This window comes from Bactrocera neohumeralis, chromosome 2 (assembly GCF_024586455.1).
Source record: "Bactrocera neohumeralis isolate Rockhampton chromosome 2, APGP_CSIRO_Bneo_wtdbg2-racon-allhic-juicebox.fasta_v2, whole genome shotgun sequence".
Classification (NCBI taxonomy): Eukaryota; Metazoa; Arthropoda; class Insecta; order Diptera; family Tephritidae; genus Bactrocera; species Bactrocera neohumeralis.
This window is the reverse complement of record NC_065919.1, coordinates 10,185,066-10,194,919: the sequence shown is the minus strand read 5'-3', so window position 1 is coordinate 10,194,919 and position 9,854 is coordinate 10,185,066. Positions and strand designations below refer to the sequence as shown.

The following is a 9,854-nucleotide window of genomic DNA, read 5'->3' as shown; positions in this document are numbered from 1 at the left end:
ATAAGATTTTTGATAGAAATGTGGAGTTTTTGAGCAAATCTTAAGTTTAATTTTTTACAAAAAACGTCTATTCTTGTGTAGCAACTTTTTGGTATTAAAATTTTGCCTATCCCTAGACGTCAATTGAGATAATTTTTTCAGAAAATAGTCCTCACCGTCTGAAATCTTTTTTTCGGAGTTTTTCCTGGAGGTCAATTGTGAGATGAAGAGAGTCAAAATTTTTCAAAAGTTTCATTTACAGAATTGAATGTACTTTAAATGATGATTCATTATGAAAAATTTTGGATTCTCTTCATCTCACAGTTGATCTGCAGATAAACCTCCGAAAAAAAGTTGTGAAGTGGATATAACTTTTTTTTTAACTTGGAAGGCAGAAAAAAGGTTTTTTTTTGTGAATTAAAAATAACATAACATTTACAGAATGCAAATGTTTAATGAATAGGAAATATTATTTACATTAAGAATATTGTATTGTAGTACTTAAATAAAAAAAAATAAGCATTCGTATTTGTTTTTCTTTCTCGTGGAACTGAAGCGGCCGATGAGTACAAGAGCCAGAAGCAGCGGCCTTAATGGGCTGCTGTATTTCTTTGCCCGCCAGTGCGTATGTGTTTATGGTTCACAGCAAGACGCAGAGTACGCTGCTTGCGTGCGAATGCGTTCAACATGTCGTATGCGTAACACTATTTTTAGCTGCAACAATTTCTTCTACGAACAAATAAACGAGACGGAAGAGCAAACGCATACACAAGGAGCACACATTCACACGCATCTTTGACAGCTCGAACGAAATTTGTACAAAATAATTACGTATGTATGTACGTGTGTGTATGTGCGCGCATTTATATTTTCATTTCGAACGCGTTGCATTTTTTTGTGGAGCGCAGTTTGGGGAAGCAGAATAACATACACGGCGTTGAATTGAAGAGCGGCGGGCGAGGAGATGACACAGTGGACATGGACATCTTCAATTTGATTTCAGTTTGCCCACACAACTTGAACGAGGCAGTTGTCATTGGGAATGAGTAGAAACGAAACGAGAAACGCGAAAAGTGCACGGAGGGGAAAAAGCAAAAAGTTGCAAGTGTAAAAAAAAAAAAAATAAAACAAAAACTGCAGCATTTCAGCTAACTAAAATTCTAAATCTAATTCCGTAATATTGAATTGGAAATTTAGATGCAACCAAAACAAAGAAAACAAAGGACTTGAGCTATGCAAATCATCCTTAAAATAGTTTTAAAGATATATTTGCAGCAAATCAGGCAGACTGAATGAATTCGTGCTAAAATTGGCTGCAGCACACACAACCCGTACGTCCAAAGGGTTTAGTGATAAGTGCCAAATGAAGTTTTGAATTGGCTGAGTTTTTGAGTTTTTGAACAAGTTGTCTCAGTGCTTCGAATGTGCTTTAGCGGTAAGGACGGGAACATTAACGCCTTTGGGGCATACATTTTTTTTTTTACATTGAAAATGCGTGAATGAAACGGTGTGTGTGAAAATCGCGCAGCAGTGCAATTTGTGTACGAAATAGCCATATTCCATGCTGTTGCAAGTAGTTTATATAACGGTACAAATATTGAAAATTATCGCATGATAAGCGAGTAAAAACATGAGTGCCTGTAGAACAATGTGAGAGAGAAAAAAGACTGCAAACCAGCAACAAGTGAACGAGATAAGCACGAATTCTGCACCAAAAGTAGCGACAAAAAAAAGCGTTTATGTAAGTATGCTAATGTTAGCTTTCAGCCAGAATTAGATTTAAGCCAAATTCGTTTTGCAAATGAAGTTATATTATTCCGAGTAATATAGTATATAGAAAAAATGTCTTAGAATAATGCCGAGCTACTGGCAGCTTGTAAAAAAATTACAAACTAGAACTAGTATAAAGTTTTGAGTTTTGAAGACACTTGGCAGACACCGCCGTTAGTCCGCCTTTTGGCACAAATATACATACATACAGATGTATGCATTCACACGCACACTAACGCACTATTACATGTTTTTGCATATTTTCATATCGCTCGTCCGCCATAGGAGTTCCGCTCCTATACGCGCTCAAGTATTTTCTTATTGCTTTTATTTTTGCATTTTGTGTTTGCACCGGCATTTAACCCAGTTCCGTGTTTTCACAATTACCAACAACAACGCAGTGCTGCTGCAATAGCCTTAGATTTTTAGACGATTCTAAAGCTTTTATGCGTAAATTGTTTGTTTGTTCCAAATTGTTGTTGCGTTTTATGTGCGCAAAGTGTTGGCAGCTATTGGATCGTTAACTGAGTAAACTGCGTTTATTTTTAGTGCAATTCAAACATAATTTTTTTATTGTGTAAAATATTTTATGAAACTGTTATATATTCTCCATTTTGATTCAACACCTTTTCCCATCTTTTGGTTTGAGCCTTTCAGACAAAAAACTGGTTGAAGAGATTTTCAACGTCCTGATATGAGGTGAAGCTACTCGCTTGCAAACAATTTTGCAGAGACCAACACAGGTCATAGTACAAACGTGCCAAGTCTGAAGAATACAGTTGACCATTCAAGCTGCAAAAGCATTTGGCGCGTCATCAAACTTGTATGAGTTCTCGCATTATCCTGTTGGAACACTACACCTTTTCTATTGATCAATTTCGGTTTCTACTGTTTGACGCCTCACTCAATTTGTCCAGCTGATCAAAGTACACTGCAGAATTAATCATGATATTGCTGAACAAAAGCGCAAAATAAACGATCCCTTTGATATCCCATCAAATAGACAACATAACCTTCTTTAGTGACTATCGGCCTTCGAAGTGGCTTGAGCTGGTTCATCCTTTTTAGAATATACTTGTAATATCTTGCGCTTTGTTTTCTTGTAAATAACTTACTTACTTTTCGTCGCCAGTAACAATGCGCCTCAAAAATGGATCATCTCTGTTGTTCTTACCATAAGAACATGAGAAGAACACATGATATATGGTTTATCAAGTTTCGAAATTAATTCTAGACGTTTCATGTGCTTGTGAACTGTCGTGTTAGGCAAATTGAATATTTCAGCAATCACTCGAGTTGACATTCGACGATTTGCATCGACCAACGACTTTATTTTGTCCACATCGCCGTCAAGAGTTCTTCCAGGAAGTGGTGCTTCTTCAAGATCGAAGTTGGCGGAACCACATTTTGCAAACTGATTTTGACATTGGACACTGACAAAAACTACTGGAAAAAATTTAAGAAATTTTTTTACAAGAAAGCCTTACACTATCAGCTGGTCAAATATGTAACAGTAAAGTGGTTTAGTGTGAAGTTGGCTGCGAAAACTTAATAAGATCAGCTGCTGTCATCAAATTAAATTGATTCCTCGTAAACAGTTAAGCTCCGAGTTGGCGTTTGCAAGGATGATTTCTCCGAAAGCATCTCAGTATAAAACTACTTGAAGAAGAGCTCATTGTGTCTTTCAGGCGACATCAAGTCACATTCCGTAAAGCTCCGATGACCTGATATGCCTTAAGTTTTTGAAGATGCGTTCTGCTGGATGTAGTAAACCATGTTGGTGCAGCAAAGTTTATGATTGCATTTGAATTTATGATTTATGTCGATAACCGGTTTTTTTTTGTCTGAGAGGTACTAAGTAAACGCAATGACACGAAGAGCGCTGGCGGTATTCTGATTTATCCAACGGAGTGGAGTTCTTCCACTTCCCCTGCTTTGACCTTTGGGTACTAAATCGAAATCGTTCAAAGCTGGAGTGTCCTCTTCCATCCGTTGTCTATGCCATCGGAACTGTGTCTATGTCCTCGTATGACTCGTACAGCTTATTGTTCCAATGACTGCGGTACTCGCGTTGGCAATGCACAAAGGACCATAAATCTTCCGCAGAACCTTTTTCTCGAACACTCCTAAGGCTGACTCATCAGATGATGCCATTGTCCATGCCCTTGCACCAATAACAGGACGGGAATGACGAGGAACTTGTAGACTTTGGTCTTTGTTCTTTGAGAGATGACTTTAATTTTCAATTATCTACTCAGTCCAAAGTAGCAGCTGTTTTTAAGAGTAATTTTGCGTTGAATTTCAAGGCTGATATTGCTGTTGGTGTTCCAAGATATACTAAATTATCTTTGACTTCAAAGTAATGACTGTCAACAGCGACATGCGAGCCCAGTCGCGAATGCGATGGCTGTTTGTTTGATGACAGGAGATATTTCATTTTGTCCTCCTTCACAACCATATGGGCCTGGTCTTCCTTATCAAGTCTGGAGAAAGCAGAACTAACAGCGCGGTTGTTGAGGCCAATTTGAATAGCTCGGCCGGTAATCAATCGGGGCCTGCCACTTTGTTGTTCTCCAGGCGGCTAATTGCTATTTGAACCTAATCATAGTCGAGCAATGAAACATCTATTCCATCGTCATCGATTGGTGAAACGGGTTCGCCATCTCCAGCTGTTACACTTTCACTTTTTGCAAAAAAAAAATCCTTCGTACAAGATCTTGTAAATTATATTTCGAATAACTTTGCAAAATATCATTAAGATCGGTTGAGTTTTCCGAGAAAATTCTAGACAAACGACAAAGTTTCGAGAAAAACGCGTTTAGAGTTTAAATTCTCTATACAGCTGACCTCGAGCGTGCATCTTTTCACGACTGCATGCCAAAACTCTTACCAGGATCAACTTGAGCAGTTAGGAAAATATTATAGAGATGTTAAAGAATTAAATGTAACAACAAAAAAAATCGATTTGAAGGAAAGAATCCCCTTAAACTTCGTGAACATTGCGGTAACAGCTCTACGAATGAAAGAGATGCATGAAATGCAAACCATAAATAATGCTACAAAAGCCTAAACATTGTAAACGATTGTTAACACACCTCCGACTAGAATAAACAAAACAAAAACTCGAAGGAATACAAAACCGCGAAAGTAAACAAACAAAAACGAAATAAATTTCACTCTAAAGCTCGGCCAATGCACGAGCGACAACTTCGTTTGTCGTGGTCAATATGGAAAAGCAAGGAAAATAGCAATAATACAATCCATTTGCGTTGAAAAGTTTAGTGCTGCTTTTTTGTATATACATATATGTATGTACATACTATATATACATATATACATGTATATATATACTTATATTTATATACATATGTTTACTGTAAATTTGAATATATGGTTCAAATACTGCATTGAAGCAAACGCCGGGCTCGTGATTATCGGGAATAGACCAACTGGTCAACGCTGCGAGCAAATTTGCAGACATTCGCCTAGGGAAGCGTAAGAATTTCGGCGTTATGCCAGAAAGCTTTGATTTTGTATAGTAAGAACGTATGCACACAGATGTCTGTCTATACACACATACATACATATACAACCAACCACCAAGCATAGTGAGTACTTCAACTATTTGAGCTTTGCGTTCAATGGTTCGCTTATCGTTTCATATGCTTCGCGCTCGTCGGCTGCGTGTGCGGCTAGCAATTAGCAAAGCAAAATGAAAGCAACAACCATTCGTTGACTGTCGACGGTGGAGCCGCGGGGCAACGCTGCGAGGACAAGGTGGCAAGCAAAAGCGTTTGCGATGACGCTGAAAAGTTGCGGACACCAAGCAGCTAGCGTGCAAAGCTCGACCGGCTGCGTTAGTCAATCGGTGTCCGACCGAAACGAAAGATCTCACATTGGCCAAGGAAAATTCTACGACAAAAAATCGTTAGCATTTCCGCCATTAGCTTTATTTTAAGTAAAGGAAAATCGACAAAAATTTACGACTAGGCTACGTAGAATCTCACGCGCAAGAACAGACGACGAATCTAAAGCAAAAATCTAAAATAAATCCGTAGTTAAACAGTTGAAATTGTTAATAAATTTCAACGAATTGAAGAGCAATTCAATAAGCTAAACGAACACAGTAACATTAAGTCTTTGCCTTTAAACGACATAATATATTTGCGCCTAACGGTTTTTGTAGTAAATGTCAATATACGAGTAAATCAGAAAATTCTCACGAACACCGCTACAAAGAAAAGTGTAAATACAGTCCTAAAAATATATTTATTTATGTGTGAGTGCTTGAATAAAAATTATAATAAACAGTTAGCAAGTGTAGTAAACGAATAACTGTAATATAAAGGACACACAATCAAAATATATATATTGAAAAAATAATACTTTAGTTGATTAGTGAAAACCACACACCACATATATATGTACATACATATATATTCACATCAATGCTTATGAAACTCGAATCCTGTTAGTATATATATTGAGAACATTGCGACTAATTGAGTAAATTTATATAGTGACGTCACTTCCGTTATTAACACGAATCAAAAAGTTAGAAGAATCGCCTGTGCGCGTATCATTCTTCGTACACTGTAAAAAATACTGCACCAATTGCTTCCAACATAAATAATTGCGAACTTAGCGACATAAGCGATACAAAGCGATACGGCAAGAAAGGAGATATTTCACGAAAAAAACCTCGCTAACTTGAAGTGATTAAAGGTGCACTACAAGCAGAGGTCAAGAACTAAAAAAAAGTGAAGCTTGAAACAGTGCCTTAACCATATATGAAAGTGAGTGAATTGCAGCAGCTCGAGCAACGTAGAGCTGCATTGAAACCGATAACTAGCCCAAGGATTCAAAAAGTTTTGGTAGGTAGTCATATAGACACCTTTTTTATTCCTTTTTAAGATTGATTAGAAATACGAAAATACTTTTTCGACTACCCAATATATGTCGAGACCACAAATTACTTTCAGTGTATTCAATTGAATTAATCTCCCTACCATACCATTGTGCATTCTGCACATTGCGCATAGTGTCACACATAGTATTTAGCATTTATTATTCAAAAAAAAATTTGCGAAAATTGTAGCTCAACACACAATAGAACCAATCATTTGGGGCATATGGAGGCATATTCAATGCAATCTCATGCATGTGCAGTCACAAAAACTAGAATATACTGCACTTGTTACACACCGAAAATCATTAACCCCCCCGCAGCTTATGGCGCACGAAGTGTGCCGAAGGTTATGATCGCTTAAGAGAGCTGGCTTATGATCTTAATAAAACTGAAATTACTCATACGCCCACGCCATCGCACCATTGGTTGAAGATATTTTGTGCTCTTCCTCATTTATTTTAGCTACTTTTATTTTTTTTAAATAGCCATGCATATAGGCAAATATATGGCTGTCGACTATGTATGACACGAATAACTGTGAATTGTAAATTTATTGGCAGCTCGTCGCCTTTGACGCTTGGCGATGACTGTAATCACTGGACGGCCATTATCTTTTTTGTACACCATACATAACGCATTATTCATACACTTGCAGGCTAAGATGTATTTCCGCGAATTGCTAACATTTACTCATTTTTTTAAATATATTAGCATATATTTACCGGCTTTCATAACTAATCGTTGGCATTTGGAGACTCTAAGGCATGAGAAAGTTTACAAATAATGGAAAGCAAAGCCTTTCTGAGCTCGTAGCTACTTTAGTCATACAGAAATGGAAAAATCAAGAAAATTCTGCACTAAAAATATCACTGCCTAATAACAAAGATCTGATTATGTTAAACTAGTCTGCAGCCATTTTGACAATAAACTATTTACAGGAGCATTTTAGTAAGTTCGTAAAGCTTTTCAACTCATTTGTAAATATTTTACTATCATGAAACGTTTCAAAGACAGTAGTCGCATCCCAAAAAATTGTTATTTATTTATGTACATATGGAATATAGGAAGATTTTTTAATGTCTTATGAATTTCACTTATTATTCCGATTGATCAAAAAATTATAGGTACTACTGTGGGCAAAAAAAGTAAGACTTTTTAATTTAAACTTCGCGCGCAACCCCATTCGTCAAAATATTTTTTTCTGGGTTGGTATGACTGTCAGTGACATCTGTACCAAATGTCACATCAAAATAGTCATTAGTGTTTAGTATAGGCTAGTCTTTTGGAAGTAAGTATATAAAATGCATTCGGCGATTTTTACTATGAGTGAAATTATTCAACAAAGAAGTTCCATTAAATTTTGTTTGCGGAATCAAATTTCTAGTGCCGAAACGTTTAGAATGTTGGGAAAGGCCTTCAGCAATAATTGTTTGTCGCGAGCAAATGTTTTTGTTCGGTAAAAATTATTCAAAGAGGGTCGAGAACGCGTTGACGACCGAACCACGGTCAGGATGGACATCAACATCAACTGTTATCAATATATCAATAAAACAAAAGAATTAGTGCTTGAGAAGCGACGATTAACAGTCAGAGATCTTACTGGCATCGTTGGAATATCGGAAGGAACAGTGAAAACCATTTTGAAAGATCGATTGGGCCTAAGAAAAGTGAAAGCACGTTTGGTTCCAAAATCGCTCAATTTTTTCCAAAACAGCGTGGCGTTAACGTCTATGAAACAATGCTTTCCGACTATCAGGATGTCATTGAAACGTATTACTAGCGCTGAGTCTTGGATCTATGCTTGCGAACCGGAAATAGACGATCAATCGGCCGAATATTGTGGCAAACGTGAGTCGAAGCCAAAAAAAAAACAATCTCAAAGCAGATCAAAAATCAAGGTTATGTTAACAGTTTTCATCGATTATCGAGGTGTGGTGCACTCCGAATTCAATCCGACCGGCCAAACTCTCAACGAGGAATAATATTTGAGTGTTATGCGTCGTTTTGCGCGAAGCTATTCGTAAAAAGAGACCGGAATTATGGGCCGGCAACTCTTGTCTTTTACACCACGTTAATGCACCGTCACATACTGCATCAGTAAACTCAAATGACCGCTCCGGGGAAACCGTTTTGAGTCAACTGAAGACATTAAACGTTAATCGCTACCTAAATAAAGCCATTCTTATAGCAACCCTCGTTCTTATTTGCTAAAAACTGGGAGTGTCGACTTTTACAACTTCCTTTTGAGTACAATCATTCGTCATCGACGAGAACAGCTAGTATGCAAGGTTCAAGCTCTGGACTATATCACAAGGTGGATGCATAAAAACCTCTCACCTAAGCTCACTAAGCTTCGGGCAAGCCACATTCGATGGGTGTGGCCTAGCGTTGTCCTGATGGTACACCAGTTTTTTTCTATTGGCTAAACTTGGCCATTTCCGGACGATTGTTTCCTTTCGACGGACCAATTGCTGAAGGTACAGGTCCGAAATAAGAGTGTGGCCGCAGGACAACAGCTCACAGTACATACATGATACCATGTCCATCTCATTAAACACATAGCAAAAACTTCTTGACCGTCAATCGTGACCAGGCCACCAACTGAGCGGGTTCACCGCGTTTCGATTACGGCCGTTTTCAGTTGACGTGTCATATGGTATTTACTTTTCTTCACCGGTAACCATCCGCTTCAGATATGCGTCGAGTTTGTTGCGATTCAGCAGTGATTTGCAGATGGAAATTCGGTTCATGGCTTGTTTAGCGCTTAAATAATGTGGCAGCGTCTTTGCGGATTCAGCTTAATTTTAGCGGTTTCAATCAAATGGTTTTTTGTGCAATGTTTATTCGCCATGGTAAGCGAAATAATGCTTACATGATGATAGGACTCGACGATTGTCATTATTTTATCACAATTTTCGACAATTGGATTTCCAGAGTACGTCAGCGTCACGAGTGCGTCTTTGATCGACAAAGCCAAAATTACCGAGATTGGCTATTATAATATTAAGACCATAAACATTATTCACATTTTCAGCTCTTTACTGGTGTCCATCTTTGATGCATCCTCTAACAATGCAGAGTCAAGCAACCAAAAAACTCTCTGAGAAGTTTTTTTTAGACTAAAATCTTATCTTTCTAACGCTATACAATACGAGTTGCAGAAAACCATGCCGTTTATTGGAAAAATAATGGAATT

The 9,854-nt window shown here is 37.6% G+C and overlaps 1 protein-coding gene across 4 annotated transcripts in view; it reads left to right on the top strand.

Moving 5' to 3' along the window:
- Positions 1–5,611: 5,611 nt before the first annotated feature.
- Positions 5,612–9,854, top strand: part of LOC126767817 (putative leucine-rich repeat-containing protein DDB_G0290503) — a 139,421-nt gene continuing 135,178 nt past the window's right edge. For 2 of the 4 annotated variants that reach the window (XM_050485469.1, XM_050485467.1), the window contains exon 1: positions 5,616–6,623. The gene's annotated coding sequence lies outside the window, so the exon portion shown is untranslated. Of the gene's footprint in view, positions 6,624–9,854 lie in introns of all 4 variants that reach the window. The other 2 variants (XM_050485466.1, XM_050485468.1) reach the window with 2 other exon arrangements.